Source organism: Parasteatoda tepidariorum, chromosome 2, assembly GCF_982258835.1.
Source record: "Parasteatoda tepidariorum strain Cologne lab strain chromosome 2, Ptep-v5.0, whole genome shotgun sequence".
Classification (NCBI taxonomy): domain Eukaryota; kingdom Metazoa; phylum Arthropoda; class Arachnida; order Araneae; family Theridiidae; genus Parasteatoda; species Parasteatoda tepidariorum.
Window position 1 is genome coordinate 46,027,254 of NC_141756.1, and position 25,984 is coordinate 46,053,237.

At 30.1% G+C, this 25,984-nt stretch overlaps 1 protein-coding gene across 1 annotated transcript in view; it reads right to left on the reverse strand.

Moving 5' to 3' along the window:
• Positions 1–25,984, reverse strand: part of LOC107452568 (uncharacterized) — a 54,659-nt gene that overhangs the window by 25,919 nt on the left and 2,756 nt on the right. The gene's annotated exons all lie outside the window — the stretch shown is intronic.

Below are 25,984 nucleotides of genomic sequence, written 5' to 3' on the forward strand. Positions count from 1 at the left end.
ACTAAATTGCCTTAAAGAAATTGGGGCTACGGCAACACTTGTATAATTTCTTCAACATGCTTCAAAAGTTGTATGAGAACTTTTTGGTCACGGAGTAAGTAGTTATATTTTATTAACAAAAGATAGAATTAGTCATACAAAATGGACAAGAAATCGAACCATTCTCCATCACATGATAACAACTATTTGGATAACTGACCCATTACTTTTCATAGAAATAAATATTATTTAAAGAAAAAAGCATGTTTTTTCATTGTATTGTTATATATCAATAAATAAATTATTACTCCATTATTATTCATATTTATATTTCAGCTCATTTTAAGAATAAAAGTATAGATTTATTTAGCATCCATTTATCGGACTTTTCCTCTATATATGTGGGATATTATCATGCGGGTGATTAAGTTGTGTTTCCCAAGTTGACATTCCCAGCATGCAATAAAACTGCGGGTCTTTTGATGCAAATTACACTCCTAATTCTAAATCAATTAGATAAAAAAAGAAATGTCTGAAGGGCATAAATAAAGAAGACTTACATATTTATATAAAGACAGGCTTTCTAATCAGATAGATGTGCAAAATTGATTTTCCAAAAAAAAAACAGACATTGAAAAATACACTTTTAAATTCTTATTAAACTGGATCTTGTATCTATAAGGGTAGAATCTAGCAATCAAAACTTAGGCTACTTCACCCCGTAGCACAGTGTTTCCCAAAGTGTGGTACGCGTATCCCCTGGGGTACGGGAACAGTTTAGCGGAGGTACGCGTTCTTATGCGAAATATCTTGCAACAAACGAAAATTTCAAATTTTATTTAAAAACAATGCTGGCCATGAAAATTTACGATTACGTATTTTTCTATTAGCTATTTTCTGCAGAGTTAACAGTTAATAATTAGTAGTGGCAACAGCCAGTTGTAATTTTTAACTTTTTCTCAAATTCATTATATACTAAAAAAAATCATTCATTTTTTTATTAGTGGTACACAGCGTTACGAAAAATTTTGAAAGGGTACACAAAAGTCATACGTTTGGGAAACACTGCTAGCAGAATCGTGGGGACAATGCAGCAGAATATTACAGAGTTAATGCAGAAAAAATTTTTCTTTGAGAAGTAAATAATTTTGGTTTTCTTTTCAGCAGAAATCTTCGAAACATTCTTTTTTTCTCCAAAATTATGTTCAAAAGATGCCTAAAGGTCTGGTTTCTTAGGACAAGCGCCTTATCTGGGCGTCAGCGGGACGTCAACGTCACGCTGACGCCAACAAAATACTGGTTTGTTAGCTCAAGGCCTGTGTTGATGCGTTAGCGGAGTAGCACAGTAGTGAGTGAAAGTTTTAACTCACATAAAGAAACTTGAAGATTTAAACATTTCTTTATTTCATACAGTACCATCTCGATACAGCGTACAACTGAAGATATTTAAACATAAATACATCTTAACAAAAATGTTGGTACGTCACCGGAAAAAACAACACAGTGACGTGCCATAGTGAAGAGGCAAGACAAGAACAGGACAAGAACACATGCTTACAACAATGCATGCTTTATATACAGATTCCATAATCATATGCACGGATGACGTCACTTACGTTATCTGAAAAGAAAATGTCTGTTGCTACCACACGACCGAAACTTAATTCTGTTAACTTAATGTATTCAGAGGAGTAACAAACCACTCCAACATACGGCCCCACGGTCGTGTGATCTATATCAGAGAAAAATATATTATTCACAACTTCTTTAAATTTATTACCCATTAATGGTTTTGTTAGGAAATCTGCTAAGTTATTCTTAGAATGAATAAAAGCTAATTCTACTAGATTTTCTTCAATAAGTTGTCGAATAAATTTATATCGAATATCTATATGTTTTGTCTTAAAATTTTCACAATTATTTCTAGAGAAATGTATAGCAGCCTGATTATCACAAAACACTTTTGGTACAATTTTGTCAGGCAGAATACTAAGTTCATTAATTACTCTAGAAAACCAAACTGTTTCTTTCATACTTTCACATAAGGCAACAAATTCAGATTCCATTGAGCTAAGGGCAATACATTTTTGTTTACTTGAACGCCAACTAAAAATTACATCTCCAAATTTTATTAAATATCCACTAGTTGAATGGCGATTACTTAAACTACAGCCCCAATTAGCATCAGAAAAACAAATTAAATTTAAAATATTAGCTTTACGTAAATTAATTTTATAATCCTTAGTGTTAAATACATAATTCATTATATCAACCACGATTTTCCAATGTTCGAACGTATAACCATTAGAAAATTGAGACATCAAATTTACTGAAAAACTTATATCAGGTCTCGTACGATCAGCTAAAAAGGTTAAACAGCCGATTAATGTTCGATATGGAAATCGTTTCATTAAGTCGTTTTCAACAATATCACTTTCATTTATTTTTTCCGGAAGTTTACATCAGAGTTTTATCGGAAGACTAACATTAGACTTTGGAAGTTCTTTAAATTTTATCCTTAATTTCTCAATATACGTATTTTGATGCATTAATAAAGCACCATTGTTCATATCAAAATTTACACCTAACAAATATTTTACCTGACCTAATTCAGTTAATTCTAATTTACTTTTAATTAGTGAAATAGCATTATTAACATCAATTTGTGTTTTACCAAAAATTACAATATCATCAACATACACAATTAAAATAATATTCTTACGTTTATAAACACAATTTAACCATTTTAATTTCTCAAATTCTAAATCTTTAAATATACTATCAAGTTCAAAGTTCCAATATCGACTACTTTGATGTAGCCCGTATAAGGATTTATGCAATAAATAAACTTTACCTTCATGACCTTTAACAATATATCCTGGAGGTTGTTTAACATATACAGGTTCCGATAAATTCCCATACAAGTATGCAGACTTTACATCGACTTGATAATGACACCAGTTTAACATTGATACTAATAAAATAAATAACAATTTAATAATTGAAAAGTTAACAACAGGAGAAAATGTTTCTCCATAATCAATACCTGCTCTTTGTTTAAATCCCAAAGCAACAAGTCTAGCTTTGTATTTCTTAGGTTTATTATTTTCATCACGTTTAACAGTGTAAACCCATTTAGTGCCTATCACTTTAGTGTTTTTAGGAAGATCTACTAACTCCCACACTTTGCGTTTTTCAATCATTTTGAGTTCTTCACTCATAGCAAAATCCCATTTTTCTCTATCTTTGCAAATTTGTGTATCCTCAAAAGTTTTGGGAAATTCAGAAAAATGACACTCGTATTCGAAATCTTCATTTGAATTTAAATCTTCCTCACTACTTGAACTTTTAGTTACGTTATTAGGATGTTTACTTTTTGCTTTAAATGAAAATTTCTCAGGTTCAAAAGAGAGTTTGTTTTTCTCACAATACTTTTTAACATCATTTAAAGATCTAAGTCTTAGTTTACTTGAAGGAGGATAATAAAATACATCTATTCTTTTACTTTTAGTTCGTGGACATTCTTTCCTTTCCCACTTTTCGATATCAATAGGACTTAATTTATCTAACGCTGTTTTATCATTACTAGATTCATTATCAAAGTTATCTAGCTCGTTTTTCAAATTTAGGTTGAATTTAACATATTCAAATGATTTATTTTTTCCAAATAAAGTTTCTACACCCTTTTTGGTTTCATCAATACTAACATGAATTGTTTCAATTACTTTCCTATCGTTCGGAATAAAAATTATGTACCCTTTGGTTCGTACAGCATATCCTACAACAATTCCAAGTTTAGCTCTAGGTTGAAGTTTATTTCGATTCATTTTGGGAATATGTACATAAGCTAGTGATCCAAAAATTTTAAAGTGTCTTACTGAAGGTTTAAAACCTGACCATATTTCAATTGGACTTAAATGATTAGTTAGTTTATGCTCGCATCTGTTTTTGGTATGCACGAAAGCTAACAAAGCTTCCCCCCAAAATTTGGGTTGTAACCCACTATCATGTAACATTGCTCTTACTGCGTCCATTGCACTTCTATTAAATTTTTCTGCTATCCCGTTCATTTCTGGAGTATATACATTAGTCCTTTCTATTCTAATTCCGAGATTGCTTAAGAACTTTTCAAATTCTTTATGGCAGAACTCTAGCCCGTTATCAGTTCTAACACATTTTAACTTAAGATTAGTTTCCCTTTCACACTTAGCTAAATATTTCTTAAAACATTCGAAAACTTCGGTTTTACTGTTTATAACATATACATCAACTTTACGAGAAAAATCATCAATACAAGATAAGAAATATTTGTTACCACCTAAAGAGTTTACGGGAGAAGGTCCCCATAAATCACAATGCACTCTTTCTAAACAAGTTTTAGTAGTTCTATGATAAATACGATTTCGTTTTAAAGATACCCTAGTCGATTTGGCAATTTTACAACTAGTACAATTTTCGTTTTTACTTTTACTTAAGTTTTCAATGCCTTTTACTACATTATTTTTACTCATACTTTGAATTAATGGCATATTCACATGACAGAATCGTCTGTGTACAATATCTAAATTTAAAGTTGAAATTAAAGCTATATTCTTACTATCAATACTTTCGTTAAGTTTATCTTTAAATTTTGTTGGATATCCATTCAAAACATATAATTTATCTTTTCTGTTTACAGTGAACATATAATTATCAAATTTATCAAAAATTACCATTTTATTGCGGCCCCATTCAACATAGTTACCAGCAATATCAATTTTCGCTCCACTAATCAAATTACGCCTCATGTTGGGCACATATAGAACATTTTTTAAAGTAATTTCCACCTTACCTTTAATGTCCAATATAGTAAAGTCAATATCTCCGACACCAATGGCAATGGTTGAGCTATTTGTGTCACCAACTAGAACTTCTGTCGGTGTAATCTCTTTATACCAGGAAAACCATTCTCTTTCTCTACAGATGTGAGATGTTGCTGCAGTATCTACTAGAAATTCTCCTATGAATTGATTAGTATCAGACGATTCCACACACATAGATTCCAATTTTTCATTCAGGCTTGAATAGTCCTTTTCACATAAAAAAACTTTCTTTCGACGTTGCACATTCACTTTCTTGTAGCATTTATCCTCAGTGTGACCCAATTTTTCACAGAACTTGCATACTACAGAACGACGAGGATTTGTTATTTCGAATTTCCTGTCAGGGTCCAGACTGCTTCCACTGAAGTTTTTCTTATTCTCTGCTTGTCTTTTATTATCACCCTTTCGAACTTTAGTTGAATAAGCATCATTCACAAACGTAATTTTATTTTCGTCTTTTTGTTTCAGTTCAATCCTTCCAGATTCCGTAATGAGTTGCTTAGTAATTGAATCGATCGTAAATTCTTCATCTTTTACTCTGTAAAGAATCTGTACCAAATTATCATATTCAGAAGGCAGATATCTTATCAGCTGAAAACACACTAATATTGGAGGCAATTTAAATCCAGCATCCTCAATTTGTTTATTCTTCTCCAACATTCTTTTGCTGTATATTCCGATCGTTTCTTCGTCGGGTGAAAATCTTGTGTTAAAGAAATCATCGACTAAACCAGCCAGACGAGCTCTCGACGTAGGTTCAAAGTTTACTTTCAGCGTTTCCCAAGCTGTCTTCCCGTCTTCGGTATCAGCAATCAGGGATTGATATTTTCGCTCGATTCCCATGTAAATTGTCGTATAGGCTCGTTGTTTTCGTAGAAGATAGACCAATTTGTCTCTCTCAGCTGCTGTATCATCAAGTGGTATTTCTTTTCCAGTTATAAAGTCCCAACATCCTTTTTCCATTAGTAAAACTTTCATATCAATTTTCCAGCTTCCATAATTAAGATCTCCGAGCTTTGGAAAGGCAAAAACTGTTCCATCAGTAGACTCAGCCATATTGAAAATTGAAGACTTATTTTTCCACTTTTCACTCCTTATTAGTCTATTTATTCCATATTCCAGACCAAAGGTTTGCGGGTTCGAAGGCCCATAACCAACTGTTGATGCGTTAGCGGAGTAGCACAGTAGTGAGTGAAAGTTTTAACTCACATAAAGAAACTTGAAGATTTAAACATTTCTTTATTTCATACAGTACCATCTCGATACAGCGTACAACTGAAGATATTTAAACATAAATACATCTTAACAAAAATGTTGGTACGTCACCGGAAAAAACAACACAGTGACGTGCCATAGTGAAGAGGCAAGACAAGAACAGGACAAGAACACATGCTTACAACAATGCATGCTTTATATACAGATTCCATAATCATATGCACGGATGACGTCACTTACGTTATCTGAAAAGAAAATGTCTGTTGCTACCACACGACCGAAACTTAATTCTGTTAACTTAATGTATTCAGAGGAGTAACAAACCACTCCAACAGCCTGGTTTCTTAGAACTAGCGCCTTATCTGGGCGTCAGCGGAAAGTTGACGTAGATCTGACGCCAAAAAAATACTTTTTTGTTAGCTCAGCATGAGCAGTCGGTCCAACGCAGACATTATCTCTCATTGCGCATGCGTTAATAACGTAAACAAATATTTATTTTGAATTTGTATTGATTTTGTTATTGTCGACCAGTGTTTTAGAGAACAAATAATGACTTTGTCCGAGAAAAAAACACATTATAGCTTAGCTAAATGAAGAGTGCTATGTTTAATGAAGAAGCTATGTTTAATGTCAAAATCAAAATCTTGGCTGATTTCAATCTGCTGTTGAATGTTGTCCGCCATTGCTTCTGTGGTTAACGTCACGTTGTAATCCAACTGCAGTTGAGTTGGACGTCAATTGTAGTTCAAGATGAGCGTTCGATGACGTATGCTATCAAACTCACAAATGAACCAATCAGAGGTTAACGCTGATTTCCAGCTGACGGCGTCCTGTTCTAAGAAACCAGGCCTTAACTCGCGATAATGGTCGTGATTTTTCTATTTTCAATTGAAAATAGTGAAAACAAAAAATAATGAATAAATTATTTTAGTTTTCTTTTCTGCAAAGAGTTTCGATTTTTTTTTTTTTTTTTTTTTTTTTGATAATTTTTAATATAATACGCACATGAAAATTTTATTTTACGCATTTGAGTCCTCACTTTATCGCTCACAACTCGCGCCGGTTCCGTCATAAATATCGTAGTGTTTGGATCAATTTTACGGAAATTATTGTTGTAAATTTTTACTTGGTGTTTTGAAATCTCGATATCTTTCATTGACAACTAATATTATTGATATAAGTTTCAATAGTTTCCGAACAGCTAAAAGCGGAATTAATTGCCATATAATTGGCAATCAAGTTCTATTAAAATATTTCAACCACTTTAAACCTAGTTAAGAGTGTACAAAATTTTAACTAGATCTCTATGCGAAATTGCCTATCCAGTCTAGATGTCATTTGTGGGAATAACAAGCAAACATGAGCAGAATTGTAAATTTCTTTAACTAGTGAGCTGCGCCCCCTGCTCGCCAACCAAGCTCGCTACTAACTTAGGTACATGGCAAATGCACAAAATTCTAAGAATTCAAAACAATCATTCAAATCCATATAACAACTTTTTTTTTTAAAAAAAATTACATCTTTTTAGTAAATACTAAGTCGTTAAAATAAATTTTAATTCAAATAAATGACATGTAATTCGTTAAACCTATTAGAAATGTGCTATAGTATAAAATCTTAAGATAAAATTTCTAAAACTGATATCTCTTTAAAAAGGTTACAATTTTGGCTATAAATAAGTCTATTAAAATTGAAATAAGTGAATTGCAATGGAAAAACCTGCACAAACAAATAAATTCTAGTAAAACAAATAAATTCGTGATATAAATCAAAAATCGCCAAATAAATTCGTAATATATAAATTCGTGAAAAAAAGCGCTTTCGACAAAATACTAAAATAGAGATCTATCGACAAAGACTACTCACTTCTGCCTAGCTTATGCTCTCTCTGGTTATTTCAGTTTCCGTTTTTAAAAGCGCTATATGTTGAGCCATCTCAGCTAGATTTGGCATGTGACATTTTTAGCGGCAATCATTGGTCGATTTTCCAGCGTTGCCATTCGGGGAGTTGTAATGAGGCTTTTTTTTGTCGCCGTGTAAGAGAAATATATATATAGATATTATTAAAAATAAAATTTCTCAGATTTTTAATGAAATGGGTTTTGTTTCTGAATATGCCTCCGATTTCGAGAAACAGGCTAATCTAAACTTAATTTTTTTTTAAAAAAAGGTAAAGGCTAGAGACAATGAGGCGATTGATGAATTAATGGAGTTAAATTATTTTTTTATAATTAATAGGCTTTAAATAAAAATTTCTTTATGTTAGAAGCAGAGTGTAAAATTACAGTATTTCTAGCGTTATACAAAAATTAAAAAATAACAGAATACAGGACTAAATAATAAAAAATTGATAAATAAAATTAAAAGAATTAAATAAACTTATTATAAATACATTTAAAACGAAAAAATAGTTTTTCAATCAAAACTCTTGAGGATAACAAAAAGGCAATAACTAATTACTGTAGCAGAGAAAGACTCATTATTGTTTTAATCTCCACCAAAATTTTTGATAAGAAATTAATTCCTCCCTTTTAGTTCACTTATAATGAAAGAATACATTTTAATAAATCCTTTCCACTTTTTCTTTTACTCAGTTTTTTCTGCTTTGTGGGACATAGCATTAATTCGTCTGTTCTAACTTCAGAACCATACAATTAGTCCTTTAGGGATGGAGGTTTTAAAAATTAAATTTCTACGGTTTAACATTAGCAATTATAATAATTTAAACTGTTGACGTTTCTGCTTATATTATATTTAAATATTTAAAAGAAAATACCAGTGATGTTTACTAATTTACAGCTAAATTTAATTTTTAAAAAAGGAGTTTAGTAAACGTGTTTTAATGTTTCAATATTTTTTTAACCTTTTCTTTGCGATGTTCGAACAACCGTAACATCAAATAAACCGATATTTCAACCTTAAATATTTCATAAGAAATTCTAGCAATACATTTAAAATTTCTATGTAAAAAGAACACAATATCTGTATTTTACAACCAATATCGGCTCTACCAACACCCGAGGAAATATCTTCAACAAATCAGTTCAAATATTGGCTTTTGCTGATGATTTAGATATTATCGCTAGAACGCAGACAGCACTAACACAATCCTTTTTATGTCTGGAGAAGGAAGCCATTAAGATGGGATTAAGAATCAATGAAAATAAAACTAAATATATGCCCTGCATAAAAGCTGGCTATGAAGAAACACTGTTTGAAATTGGAGCCTACAAATTCGAAGCCGGTGATAGCTTTACCTATTTGGGGTCTAAGATTAACAACAAAAACGACACTACACAAGAAATACACACGAGAATCACGATGGCCAATAAGTGTTTTTATGGTCTAAGAAAACATCTGAAGTCAAGCCTAATAAAAAGAAAAACAAAAGTGTTACTCTATAAATGTCTTATACGATCAGTGCTTACAGACGCATGTGAGACCTGGACAATGATCCGTGGAGATGAAAATATGATAGCTAGATTTGAGAGAAAAATACTGCGAAGCCTTTTTGGTGGAATAAATAAAAGCGGTACCTGGTTTAGAAGATCAAACACGGAACTTTACAAATCATATAAAGAACCCGATGTCATTAAATTTATCAAAATTCAAAGGATTAAATGGGCAGGCCACCTTATAAGAATGGAGGATAGCAGGACAAGCAAAAAAGGTTTCAGTGCCAGGCCAACAGGTACAAGAAAAAGAGGACGACCAAACCTAAGATTTTTAGACTGCCTTGAAAAGGACCTACAAGTTTTAAAGATAATAAATTTGAGAACCTTGGCTAAGGGAAGAATGTCTTGGCATAGGCTTGTTGGGAAGGCCAAGGTCCATCCTGGGCTGTCGTGCCAATGAGAAGAAGAATATCGGCTCTATATAGAGTTGTCAAAATTATTCGATGATTTATATTCATTATTCAACCAATATAAGCCTTATATTTGCCGTATGTAGGGTCCTATATTTGCCCTATATAGGACCAGTATTAAAAAATCTAAACATTCCAATATTGGACCCATATTGAGCCAATTGAGTTCAACTGCGGCCAAGGTAAAATTGCTACTAGGGTTAGCTTGCCATTTTATGCTTGAAAAAATATAACTAACGAATTCCCTTTAACATCATTAAAAGGAGGATAGCTATTAAATAATGCACTTTAATACCTATCAACCTGTACGGTCGTTGAGGAAAGGTTTTCAAAATGATATATATATATATATATATATATATATATATATATATATATATATATATATATATATATATATATATATATATATATATATATATATATATATATATATATATATAATTTTATTTTTATTTTAAATTCAAAAAAAAATTACACACATGGGAAACTCAATTGTTCAAACATAGGATCTAGAGATGACGGTAATGATTTGAAGTGTTAGTGAAGACTTAAATTTTTTTAAAATTTTCCTGCTTATTATTTCACAACCACTCGGTTAAAATCTTTTCCAATTACCGATGACCGAACAAATAAGCAGCTTTGCAGTTTTAAAGGAATTTTAGCCAAATGCACTAAATATTTCTAAAGAATTCTAAATATTACAGCAATCTAGATAAGTAGAAATTGAATACAGTAATATAAAATAATTCGCATAAATTCATTCCTGTAATGCTTGCAAACCTCATATTTATTCATAAAGCAATTAAAAACATAATAACATTAATCAATACGAATGCGGAAGTTGCACACACTTGTTTAATTGTCTCTATTTCCAACTTATCTGACGAAAATTGCAAGCATCGCAAGAGCAAATAATTCGCGGGATTCGTTTATAATTTGAATCACGTAGCAAAACCCAACAGTGCGTTTCATAGTACATCACATCTTTCTTTTTCATAGAATGCAGTGGCTTGTAGTGACGTCACCAAAACCTAGGAACAAAATGAGTTTTCTACTAAATGATATCATTAAATGTAACATGTTTCCAGTTGGGGGTATACTAATTTCTTGACTTCAAAACAAAATACATTCAGTGTTTGATTTATTATAAGGCCTGACAGGCATGAGACTAGGGTCGCCAAATTTCTCCAAACCATTTTAATTCTAAAAATTTTTGTTTTTTCCCCTTAAGAATTGCCTACTAGAATTCTGAGTTAACAAAACGTCACTAGTCTGGATTAAGATATTGACATAACATTTTTTTTTATATGTATATAGCAAACTTTTCTTATGTTATAAGTCAATTTGTACACTAACACCAGAATCACCTAGGCCCAATAGGCATGGGCCTAGGGCCCACAATTTCTGAAGGGCCTCAAAAATTAGTAAAAAGTCTAATGAAAGATGAGCTAGCTTTGAATAGGTTTTAGTACTAAATAAAAAATAATTACAGCTTACAATAAAAAATAATTTAGCTAATTAGTGACTTTTAACAAAAATCACTGATTTTAATTGTTTGTGTCACCAAACTATTTTTATTTTGACATAAAATAGTTTTGTTGCATTATATTTTGCTTTAATTTATAGATACGTAAACTTTATCTCAGAAAAATAATATTCAATTGTCTGCTTTCAAAATTTCTTAGAATGTGTCTCTTTCATGCAGTTCAATAGATTCTTTTTTATTGTTAAGACTACTCTTCAATAATTTCATTTCAAAATATTTTTTAAGGGGCCAGGAAAATTTGGTGGGCCTGAATTTGTCTTGATCAGTCCTTGACTGTATATTTGGTACACTATTACATGAAGTGAGACCCACGACAGTTCTGGTTATACAGGGCTCGGATATCTAAATCAGACACGAAATATATACATTTTAAAACTCAATATAGTTACGAATCTGCTAGGAAAGTAAGATTTTAAGGTTTAAGATAACAAAATTGCTGTTGCTTTCATTAAAATTGTAACTGCTACTTTAAAATTAATATTTTCAGGGCTAATAATAAGTAAAAAGAAATTTGTCCTCAAGCCATGAATATTGCAAATTTGAGAGGATTTTTTTTAATTCGATCATTAGCTTTGCAAACTAGTAACAAGAACAAAAGTTACATTTTTCTTTAAAAATGGGCTAAATACGTTTCCTTATTTTAAAGCATAAGTTCTGTTGCTTCCCAGAAACAATTCAAACATTTTAAAAAGAATTGAAACTTTCTCGGGTACTCTACAAAGCTTATCATTTTTACTTTCATACATGAATCCGGTTTTACAACTTAAAAATTTCAAATGTTAAATTTTATCACCTACTTATAATTTAATAAATATTTCCCTTAAACTACGCTAATTAGTTTGACATAAATAATAAGAATACATAAATAAGCCAGTTTTTAATTCGTAATCTATCAGTCAAATAAACTACAGAGTAAATCCGATTTAACTACAGTTATCTACATATTTAATAATATTTCTGTTAAGTAAACTCTCAATATTAGCGTAGAAAACTTGTTTAGTAGATTAAAATGCAAGGAAAAAAATTTCCAACAAGCGAGAAAATGTCAAATATAATCTTATCGCATAATACTACACGTTACATAAATACAGGGTTATTCATAATTCCCTCCGGGGTTTCGAAGCGTTATAGTAAAAAAACGAAGACGAATATAGCAAAAAAGAACATATGAAATTATTCCGAAAGTATTCAAGTTTTAATTTAAGCAGTTGCTGGTAGATGGCAGTAACATGTACCACTGAAGCCAATTGTAGTAAAGAAAAATGGCGTTTACAGGCGGAGGGAATTATGAATAACCCGGCGAAGACTCGGCATATGTTTCCATTTCCACTTTATTCTATTTTAAGAGAAATGCATTATGCAAATTTCTCATTTTTTTATTTGTGTGGGATTCTTTTTTTTAAATTTGAAAATAATTTCTTTGCCTGAAAGGAAAAAATTACATATTGGTTATAAATATTCAAACACGATATACACGTTAATTTCAGATAGGAAAAAAAAATTTAAATAATAAGAGCAAAAAAAAAATAAATAGATAAGGAGATATTAAAAGTATGTGAGAAGATAATAGATAAGAGTAGGGTTTAAAAAAATTCGTTTGCAAGTGGCGGCACCTTATTTGTCATTTTAAATTAAGATGTTTAAATTCACTTAAGACCCGTTACTCCATCATACATTAAAGAGGATACATTTGAAAAAAAAAAATAAATAGTTAACTTCAAGATTATCCCTTTAGGCAGAGTGAATGAGCATCTTGAAAATCCTACATACATTAAAAGATATATATGTTTTAAGAATTTTTTATTTTACATAATTACAATTGTTCACTATGTGATAATGATCTGCCATATTAAATTCTCACATACTAAGAAACTGAGAGGAAAAACAAAATTGCATTTTTAAATTTAATTTCATGAATAACTATTATTATAATTAAAACCTCACAAAGTCGGATATTGGACTAAAAAAAAGGAATTTTTCTATATATATATATATATATATATATATATATATATATATATATATATATATATATATATATATATATATATATATATATATATATATACCACATTTAAATAAAGAATAGTTTTCTTTTTTTAAACTTTATGGAGAAAAAACTTTTTGTCTAATAGCATCAATAATTGAAATTAGTTGTGAAAACTTTCGATGCACATATGTACACATATTTTTTCAATTATTTCAGCTTAAGGAAAAAAAAAAAAAAAATTTCCTCTTTGAGAGGGAGTTACACCCTGGGAAAATTCCTGTGAACGCTATTGCCATATTTAGTTGGTAATGTTTGAAAATTAAATTCTGCAATTAAAGTGTTAGTTTTAACAACGATTTTATATTAATCGGCAACAACGATTCGTAAATGAAATTTTATTGAAAACCAAATTAAAATCAAAAAGGGACTAAAAACTTAGTAAGAATAAAAATTACTCTATTCTATTTCTAAACTTCACGAAGCTTTCCGTACTTGGAAAATATCGATTCGGAAATACTTGCACAAATACAAAGAATAAAAGCTACTTTCTTTTAGCCTTTTTCAATCACAGTACTGACCTACTTTCAGAGGCTCGCAATCTTCCCCAAATGTTTCAATGTTTCAACGACAGTTTCCAAATTGCACGAAAATCTAAGCAATAAAAAAATAAAATAAAAAAAGACTCTCACGGATATCCATTTTCTAAAGAAAAGCAAAGGTGATTTAGAAACATTAATTTAGGCAGATCGTGTCCACCCAGATTGCGTGAAATAACGAGACATCTCTGCGATGACACATTCAAAAATCATGTATCACAGTTTCTGTAGAAAATTTGAAAAATAATATTTTTAAACTATCTTGAATTTATAAGGATATTTCAGTAAAAGCGAAATTTAGAAAAAATTCTTAATTTATAAAATAATAAAAATTTTAAATTTATGTTCTCACGTAAAATAAATAGGAGTAAAATAATTTTATTATTGTCATAACTAAAACGAAAACACAAACAGCATCAATTTTGAGACGTGGTGGAAATTTTCAGGAGTAACAGTATTTTATTACAGAGCTGTCCCCATTTTAAGTTATGCAAAAATAAATTATTTTATTCCTACGTTTTTAAAAGTTTGTTAAAAATCTACTTGAAAGCACAATTTTTACGTTTTTTAAAGATATTTTGTGATAACTTGATTAAAAACTTCATCCGCTAAAAAAATATTTAAATTATAAATAACAGTAGACATGTTTCCAGCGTCAAAAAACAGGCGTCCATTTTCAAGACTTGCTAGACGTGAATTTCACAGGTTTCACAAGTTCCAGTTAATATCTTACCGCTTCAGTTTCTTGAGATTATTTATTTAATTAATATTTTGTTTATTTCCAAGTCAAATTTGGTTAAATTTATTTATTTATTTACGTCTAACGTCTATCAGTTTATGCCAGAAAGTGGTTAAAGAATTTCGATCGGTCAAAATATTATTATAAATTCTCCTTTTGACTGCCCGGAAACTATTATAACTGGAATTGTTCATTGGCATAGCACTAGGAGAGATTTAAACACTAGTATAGTCGATAATCTATCGGAATTTCGTTGACGATAAAATGAGAATTAATTTTGCTTGTAGAGATCACTTAACAATTTAAACTTACATTTTCCATTACGGAGTTCCAGTAAAGATTTGAGTATCTTAAAGTGGCCGAATTTCCGATAAGAAACCTGAGATGACGAACCTTTTTCGACTACAGTAACAGTTAAATTCGGTTCATTATTTTCAGGTGTTCAGTGTGCCATTGGTCATACTTCATTTTAAAACAAATCTATAACGAAACTTACAGATTTTTTTCTGGTCTAAAAAAATCTATAAGTTTAAATAAATTCTATAAGAATCTAATTCTATAATCTATAAGTATTCTATTAAAAAAAATTATAGAATTTCAAACTGTAGAATTAAATCATGTATTTACGTTGCCTGTTAATTTGCTTTAAACCTGAAACAAGGAGATTTCTTACAATCGATTATATAGAATTTAGTGATGAAACGCCGGCTTACATTTTTTGAATTTGTAATAGTTGGCTGGCATTCACGTACTTTTCAAGAAAACCCCAGACAACGTGAATTTCCCTAGTAAAACGAAAGCACTCCTTGCGGCCTGGAAAATGTCATTCACCAGGAGCCCAAAATCGCACTTATTTCTGAGACCCTCCGATAACAGATAGCAATGTTTTTTTAATATTTTCTGCGAATGAAATTGAATAAAAGTAACTCAAAATGAACTCCTACATGCCATTGAATTGCATGTCACGCGCCATAGATTCACCATCTTTGGCATTGGAGTTCCAGGCCATCCGCGGTCAAAGCACAGCTATAAGTTTTAGTTATTTATCCCTGGTCCTGTGGACTACAAAAAATAATTAACGCAGAATAAAGCATATTAATCTTGAAACTGGCCTAGCTGGTAACATATAAACAAATTAAACGTCCAAATGAAATAAATAATAAAAATAAAAATATATAAGAAAAGTGGCGATTAAAACAGAAATAATGACAATTAATAGCTCGGAAAGGGCAAAACCACAGCAGAGCAGAATAGTTAAATGCAACTAAATATATTATTTTGGGTTGAAACATTTCATATAGATTTTAATAGAAGGAGATAGTGACATTTCAGTGAATTTGGGGAAATATGTTATAGAAGGTAAAGAACTATCAGAAAGCTATTTCGTATGTAAGGTGGGGAAACTAATAGGATGTAGCTCATAGGATGGTGCTGATAATCAAAATTAATAAATGAAATATTAATATAATAAATAGAAAAATGCGATACTTTTCACTTCGATGCTATTTCAGGAGCATAGTATCTTTTTTCAGACTATAATTTTCTTTAAAAAAATTACATTTTTTTTAAAAAAAATTTTAAAAAAATAGCATGTAAAATCACTAAGGCCCGGATTTCGGTGACATTTTCTTGCATTTTCGAATTTTTTTTCCTCCGTTCAGGTTTTTTTTTTCTGCATTTCAGAGCATTTTTTAAGTTTTCGGTTGATTATTTTGTTCATTTTTTATTATTTCTTTGGGTTTGGGTCATTATTAGTACATTAGATACAAGCTTTTTTTCATAATTTTACATTTTATATTGTAACTCACAATACCACATTGCAACAAAGTTTTCCCTTTACATTATTTTTAGAAATAATTCTTAGCTTCAGCTTTCTCATTTTCTCTGATTTTTATTATCTTAGAACATAAGCAATTTTCTAGGAAAGAAACTGCGTGACTTAACAATCTTATGTAATTCTGATATCTAGTAATATTTATGTTTATTGAAATTTATATACATAAAGGAAATGTTCAGGAGTATTTTATGTCCGGAAATGTTCAGGAGTAAAAGTATATTTTTATTTACTTTTGTTATTTTAAGAATATAACATTTATTTCAAACTATTATTGAATGTAGAACATGTATTGCATTATTTTTTGACATGAATGAAAATAATTTCAAAGAAGAAAACATTGTTTTAGATTTTCACTTAAATAGCTTTTTTTTTTTTTTTTTTTTTTTTGCATTTTTAAGGACGTTTATAGGGACTTTTTACGTCTCCAAAATCTGGGTTCTAAAAATCATTATCAAGGGACACAATTTGAGAAGGAAAAAAAATTGAGTTATTTAAGAAATCGGGAAAGAGAAATTTTGGTAATTAAGAATTTTTACTCATGCGTTTTAAAATCTTAAGAAAGTATGATCAGTGATGACTCAATGCCTAAGAAAAATTGTCTATTAAACTTTTTTTTTAATCATAAAATAATCTGTCCAAAATAGGACCAAAAATGACTTACCGGGGCTGATTATTTTATTTTCACTTTATAAATTATTCTCACTTTAAAAATACATAATTACATAAAAATGGCAAAAAGTTTTATAACAGTGAAAACTACAGGAAAGACCACCTCTGTATAGCGTTCTCCTTTATTTACGGCCACTTTTGGGGGGCACGGAATTTTTCTTTTGACTTTGCGTTAAAGAAAACCTTTAGGGGAGATGATCAAAACCTCCCAGCGACCGGGAGGCATGTAAACTCTCTTTACATCTATAGACACCCCAAGAGATTTTGAGGCAACTGATTGGATTTCTCGGCATCGCCTTCTGTGACGTATGGCTATTTCTTTCTACCATGTTTGTTATTTTCAGCATTGAGCTCAAAATCTCTTGGGGATACTGTAGATGTAAAGGTAGTTTACATGCGACCGGGAGCCTTCGCACCAAATGCGGAAAAGGTCAAATAAGGAAACACAAAAAAATATCAAAATAAAAAATATTAACAAGGCAAATAAGTAGATTCAAATGTATTCAAAATATATGTGAGAGAAACTTATTTAGAGAGCTCTTTTCTGACGACTGCTGAAAGATATTGACAACAACCTCATGCTACATTCAGACAGGGCTGGATTACCCATTAGACCAGACTAAGCCATGGCCTGGGGCCCCCAATGATTAGAGGCCCCCCTTAAAATGGATTTTTTGAAAATAAATTTAAAAATATGATTTTTCATCAAAATGCTATGATTATTTTTTAGTTCTAATTTAATAAAATAAAGTAAAATTTAATTTACTATTATTTATTTTTATTTTAAATGTGCTTTCTTAAATGAAATGATATATAAATACTTTTATATTTGAATAAATAAAAAAATATACCAGAAAAAAATTTAATCTAGGGCCCCAAAAATTTTAATGACCTAGGGCCCGCATACGCTTAATCCGGCCCTGCATTCAGAATGCTCAAAAAAGGATGATATCAATAATTTAGTTTTAGAGTTAAAAGTTAAAGTTAGAAAAAAAATTATTTTAGAAAAAACAAAACATCTCAAATAAACAAACCTCTCATTTTTTAAAGAAAATAATTTTTATGATGTAAAATAAAGTGTATAATTGCTATGATATAAAATTAAATATAATAAAGCATAATTGTTTATTTAATTAAAATGGTTCTATCATTTATAATTCGTAAATTTGTTTTTATGCATAATTATATCAGTATGGGCCATTTTTATTGAGGCAAAATTTTATTCATCGATCTGGTTACGCCAACCCAAGTGGCATTTCCGCACTAAGAAAATGACACTGAATAAAATTAAAATCGCCTGCGAATGATCATGTACCGAGGATAAAATTTCGAAATCAATGGAAGTAACCCCTAAAAACGATCAACTTCCTTTAACGACCATTTTATTGTGGAACAAAGAGTGGTTTCATTGAATAATAAAAACTCGGACGTAAAAAAGAGAAAGAAATAAAAAGGGACAACAATGTTCAGCTAACTATTATTTTTTCCATACTTTCATTTGGTTTTCACTATCAATGAAAAATATATTTTTATGCCATTTAAATAATAACTAAAAACATTAGTTTGATAAGAATTTCATGAAATAAAATTCTTAAAAAAACAATAACTTAGGAAAAATGTGCATATTATAAAGAATACATAATAGCATGAATTCATAATAAATATCTATTTTATCTTTCAATTTTTACTAACTTTTTAAAACTAGAAAACATCGCCAAAAAAATTTTTTACAAAAAATGGCACACATTTTTTCTGTTTATTTTGTTCTTTCGAAAATTATAAATAAATTCATTGTTTAATTTGCTTTAATGTGCTGGGAATGAGCAATAATTTTTACTTTTATTCTTTGAAACTTGGGAGTTAACGCAGAATTTTTTAAATTGTACAGATTAGTATTCGTTAATATTAAAACCCAAACCCCGCAACATTACGCCAAACGTAGGCGGCATTAAGAATCTTTGGTGATCAAACGTTGTAGCCATGTTCCCCGTGGCAGAAACACGGCGACACAGCGACATTGTCGCAGAAAGCGACTGAGTTCTTGCAGAAAGATTTTTTTTATTTGGGAAATGAAAATTTTTGGTTTGCCACAAACAAAAGTTCTCTAAATAAATTCTGCAGAAACAGAAGCTGTTTTACCAACAAAAAAAATCATTTTCTTCAGAAACAAAAAAATTCTGCAGAAGCAATAATGGTTCTGCAAACTTTTTTTCTTACAGAATTGTTTTAAATATTTTTTTTTCTAGCGTACCGCGGAAGGAGAAAGCGCTCGTAATTCTCCGTTAATCTCCAACACAAACTGTTACTGGATAAAAAGGGGAGAATTTTTTTCCCCTTTATTAAGCTATTTTTGGAAATTTGCCAACTTCGGTCTCTATCGCTGGCGCAGTAATTTGCTTTGTGTTTTTTTTTATGAGAACAGAGCATTTTATACGCATGCGAAAAAAATCGCATCCAATGAATATGGCTCTAATACCGATGTTTCAGTACTGATAAAGACTATTTCGTTTCGAGATGTTGAATAGACTTGAGCATATTGAGTCGGAAACTGCTTCTGCATACTTCGTGTGGAATCAGTGCTATATATTTACACAATACAGTGCGAAATCACAAGCGCTGTGTATTTTTTTCGTTCTGAACTTCATCTGATCACGAAAAAAGTTTTATTTACCTCCTTTTTAAAAAAAAAAAATCTTTCAATAAGTCAGTACAATATTAATCGAATCTAATTAATTAGGTGAAATTAATTAGATGTAGAAAAAATTGAAGCAAACATTGCTTTAATTTTTTTGCTTTTAGAATTCGGTTATAGTCAATACTATTTTATTATTTTGATTACTCAACTTCAATATTAATTTTTTCACCTGATTTGTTTCTGTACCTGATATAACTACTATAGTGAAACATTAAATCATACTGTTTTAAACTGATACTTCAAATTCAGTTATCTTGTTTTATAAATTTAATCTTATTGTCCATTCTTAGCTATTTCTATAAGTTCTATCTTATTACAGGTTCTGGGTAATCTTTATTTATGCTCTAGTAAGCATTTTTGTCTTCAGATCTATACATTTATAACTTTTCGTTATTATCGAAGATTATACAAATTTATACTTAAACAATTTAAACTTATTAAGAAATGTAAACTTATATTATGAAATTACAGTTTTATTCTATGCATGTAGACTTATTTTATAAAGACGAATTTCATCTATTATTATATATTCATTACACATACATTTATAACGATAAAAATATCTTGCAGAAAGATATTGGTTCTAATTAGGTTTGTCGCAGAAAGTCAGAAAAAATTCTGCCACAGGGGCCATGTTTATCAAACGAATGTAAACCCTTGGTGGGAAACTTAACTCAGGCGGCAAGAGTTTACCTGGAGCGCGGTAATTTTACTTAACTATTTTTGAGCAAAACAAGATAGCATATTATATATATTCTTCAATGGAAAACTTCATTATCTTAAACTTCATGAAAAACAATACAAAAATTCGCGGCAGTCGAGGGGAACGACAATGGTTGAATGAGGCAAATGAAGGCAGAATACATTTCCCAGCATAATGGAAAGGTATAAGGAGCTGGTGTCAGTAACAAGAGAATCGGCATTAATATGAATGAAATAAGATTACAGGAAATCAAGATAAAGAGGTATGGCAGAGGTTAAACGAATTTTAGCGCTATCAGAGTTTAGCATATGACAAAAGTTCCAACATTGAACAACAAGAAATAATTTATTGAATTCATAATAACGGACATAGTGGTGTGTTCCTTTAATTTAAATTTTAAAGCTTGTTTGGTTTACCCAATTTAGACAAGATTGCATTGGCAAGGTACGTACCTTAAAATTTAACCAGTATAAATTTAAATTTCTTCGAATTATTTATTTCAGCATGTTATGTATTATAAGAAAAGAAAACATCAAAAAGGTCAAGCAATAAGATTATAAATCTTATTCGTCAGAAAGGATAATTTTTCAGCACTGTAGTCTAAAACACGTAAAATATTCATTTAAAAAAATTTCTTTATCGTTCTATTTTCATTTGTGTTTATTTATTTGAGCAAGCAACATTTTACATAGAGAAGAAAACTTTATGAAGTCTAACAACGAGATAATAAATCTTATTCGTCTGAAATGATAATTTCTCAGCAGTGAGATCTGAATAGATAAAATATTCAACTAAAGCACAACAAATTTCTTTATCTTTCCGTTTCAGTTTCGGGGATTTATTTCAGCATGTTCATGTTATATATTACATAGAAAAGGAAACCGCAAAAAAGTATAGCAAAACGCCTTGTTAATCAAAAAGGATAATTTCTAAGTGCTGCGGTCTAAATAGAAAAGTATTTTATATATATACAACAAGTTTCTCCTGAAATAGAAAATATAACATACGCATTCATACCAACATTTGCTATGTACAATGCGGGGGGAGAAAAAACGGACCACCCTGAATAGCTAATGATAGGATCTCTTGATGATTCGAGGGGGTTACCTCAAATATGCTAATTAATTAGTGCAGATCCGCGATGGCTCAGGTGATAGAGCGTTCGCCTTCCAATGAGGTGAACCGGGGTTCGATCCCGGCGAAGGCTGGTCGATACGAATTCCGCATCCGGCTTGCACAAGCCACAGTGTTGACGTGAAATATCCTCAGTGGTAGAGGGATCATGAGTAAGAGTTCCCTTGCAGTCAGAGTAACCGTGGGAGGTTCTCGTGGTCTTCCCCTAATGTAACACACATGCAGGGTTAGTTCCATCAAAAAGTCCTCCACGAAGGCAAATTTCTCTTGATCCAGGAGTTTCTTTGTCTTCTGGATTGGGTTCAAAATTACAAGACTACTGAGTTGAACATTAGTAGTGGTAAACCCAAAAATTGGATCGGCTGTTCAGCGATGGTTGTAAAAAAAAAAAAAAAAATATATATATATATATATATATATATATATATATATATATATATATATATATATATATATATATATATATATATATATATATATATATATATATATATATATATATATATATATTAGTGCAGATGATTATGTTACGAAATTAGACACAAAAACGTAGTTTCTCTGAATAAACAAAACTTTCTTTTTTTTTAAAGCGGATTCTGAATTTTAACCTCCAAAATATAGAAGGTAGGAGCAATCTAGGAGATATGGTCTCAATAGTTTAATCAGCAGTGAATAACCATAGTTTGGACCTCCAAATGTTTCTTTTATTTTTTGCGTATTTCGTTATAGCTCGAAAACATTTTAAGCGAATGGGAAATATTTTGCAAACAATTATAAAATCCGTTTGTCCATAGATATTTTCAAGCAAAAAATAACCTATAGTTAATATTTATTATTTTACTTAACAATAGGCTAAAAAAATTTTGAATTATAAGGTATACAATGTTTTACATCATTTTAAAAAATTTAATTTTGCACATAAAAGTACAAAATTTGAGCGAGATCGGTCGAATATCTTGAGAAGTCAAAATATAAAATAAAAAAAATCGTAGTTTTAAAAATTTATTTTTTTTACTATTCGACTGATTTCGTCCAAATTTTCTGTATTTTGTTATGCAAAATTTATTACTCAAAATGATGTAAAAAAATTTTATAACTTTCAGTTCAAAATTTTTTCGACTATTGTTAAATAAAATAATTGTACAATTTTTTCTTTTCGCTGAAAAAGTTCTCAAGTTATAGAAAAATACGCAAAAAATAAAATTAACATTAGGAGGTCCAGACTTTGGGTCGCTGTGCAGATCAAACTATTGGGATTATTATTTCTCGGATTGTGGCTACCCCCCATATTTTTGGGGTCAGAAATCTGAAACTCTCTGAAAAAAAGGTTACGTTTATTCAAAGAAAGTACGTTTTGGTATCTGATTTCGTAACATAAAATATCGTCAAATTAATCAGCATATTTTTTGAAGTCACTCTCTCGAACTATTAAAATCGAGTTCTAGAACGTGAAGATCCGTTCGGATCAAAAGTTATTCAGGGTGATTTTTTTTTTTTTTTTTCCTTATGCACACACTACATACAACAGTACGTACGTTCTTCGTATTGTAAAATCGTCTTATCCTTTGTCCTCCTACTTATTTATTATCTATATACTTTGTAAATAAAATAAGATTTTCAAGATTACGTGATTTATCCACTCTTTACACTTCCCTATCTGTTTCCATAGTTTCGACTTCTTACTAAAACATACTGCTGTAAGAAAAAGCATGATTTACCGAAACCACAGTGAAGGCACAGAGGGGTAAAGTGAGAAGAGTGGGGAAATCGTGCGCACTTGAGACGCCTATTCAAATTACAAAATAATAAGCCTTTGAAGGCAGGTCGATCTTTTCTTACAAATTCCCTGCTTCGGGAAGCTTTGCTCTGGTTGCTAAGTTCCGAATTAAATAATGTGGCTAGCCAAGACACACAAAAAAAATTTTAAAAAGCCTATGGTATGTTATGAGTAAAACGCAATCTTTTTAACAAATCAAGAAAGTTCAACGCTACTGATAAATACTCCCAAAAGTTTTAAGAAAAAATTGCTCTTATTAAATGCTTAATTCGAAAAGAAAAATTTTTAAAAATTAATTTTTTTTTGCTTTCTAATCGAAAATCGGGTTTTGAGAAGTTTCACATATACTTTCATACTTAGTTCATAATTTGTTCCGATATTGCTGAACATTGTTTGTATTCAGGACATCCCATTTTCTAAGAATACAAATGTGGCTTTTTGAAATATAGATTAAAGAATCAAAAAATTTAGATTTTTGATCCAACATCCTTTTATTTTAATTAACAATGCTTGTAATATAACAATGCTAGCACATAATTCAATTGCTCCATTTTAGAGATCATCCACTAATTACATACATGGTTCAACAAACATATACCCATAAGATTCATTGTTTAAACCTTTTGGGGAATTCAGTCATTCTATGAAAAAGAAACTCAATTAACAATTTCACACTATCAAATTTTATGGCAGTTAATTCAAGGAACATACGCTTATTTATTGTTTTCACCATCAGCAAATGTAGTAACAAATCTTATAATCCAATTCTCTTTGTCGAGGTTGTCATCTTGAAGAAGAAACATCACGACATATACTTTGTGATTGTGAGGTCTATTCTGCTCAAAGATTTGAGCATTTGGGGCAGCATTCCGTTAAAACCTGGGAACTGCAGGATGTTCCTGTAAGGTGTTTGCTGAATTTTATTTCAGCTATAGGGCTTGCTTTCATGCTAATCATGATTTAGGGTTTGGCCCTGCTCTTAGGAGCTGCCCAACCTCTAAGTCTACGTCTAAGAAATCTTATAAGATACACTTCGTTAGTTTTACAATTACTGATTCCTCGCTTTCATATGATTTTATAAATGATCGGTTCCAACCAACAATATAGTAATCATATCCAGAGTTCTCCCTAGGAATAAAAAAGAGCTAGGTGCTTCATCACAGAAGAGGGCACTTAGAGTTTTGAAAGGGCGCTCACTTAACACCATAAAAATTTATCAAAATGTGATAACATTTAGTCAAAATGTGATGACATGTAATAACTGAATTTGATGCTCAACAATTTTTAAGTTGCCGTGTAATTATGCGTATGTTTCAAAAAGTAATTCTCACTCATTATCTAAATAAGAGAAAAATTTGTAGTTTATAAATAATAATTAAAGGCATGTTAAGAGACAGTCTCTGTGTATACATTTTTTTCAAAAAAACGTAAACTAGAAGGATTTTTTCTATAATTTATACTGAAAATTATTTAAAAATAGAGGTGTATTTTTTTTTAAAAAAAAGGTATTTATTTAAATAATTTTAAATTTTCAAAACACTAAAAAAAATTTATTAATATACTTCCTTGAAAAAAAGAGAAACTTAGAAAAATTTAACCAGTTACAATAATTCTAACAAACCAGCCAATAATTCTAACAAAGTAAATACTATTTGTAATAGTAATCAGAATTTAACTTTCAAACACAGATAATTACGTGTAATTATGATTTTAACAGTTAATTCATTTTTCTTAATAATGGAATATGAATAAAAAGGCAGTGTTTTTAAAAGATGGGGGCTTATTTTTTACAAAAAGGGCAAAGAGGGCACATTTATAGGAATCAAAGAGCAAGCAAGATGGGTTTCCCTTTTTAAAACGCTAAGGGAGAACACTGTTACAGCATAGTCTATATATGAATTCTATGATAGAATTTAACGGGATCATCAGCTAAAATTATTGTTATACAAAACTATTAAGTGACATACTGATTGTGTTTTCATTTCGTGATTATTTAAATGTGGTTAAAGAAATCTTGAACTCAATTACAAATTTTAACTATATATCGATATGAGGTAATATTAACTAGTTGATACTGATTATTTATTTAATTGTAAATGTTTATGAAACAATCTGTTTGTCATTAAGAAATAAAAATAATAGCATAAAAATCTAAAATTTCCTAAAAAATTATTACATTGCAACAGAAGTGATAAAGAGTAACCAAACATTCAATTTATATGTTGAAATCAAATCCTGCAATTTTATTACGGACGTGGGAATAAAAATTTGAAGTATTTCTGAAAAAAACCTGGGGTTTTTTTTAATTAAAAACCTGGGATTTGGATGACAAACACAGGTGGGTTTATCTTTGTTAGAAAAACCCGGGTTATTT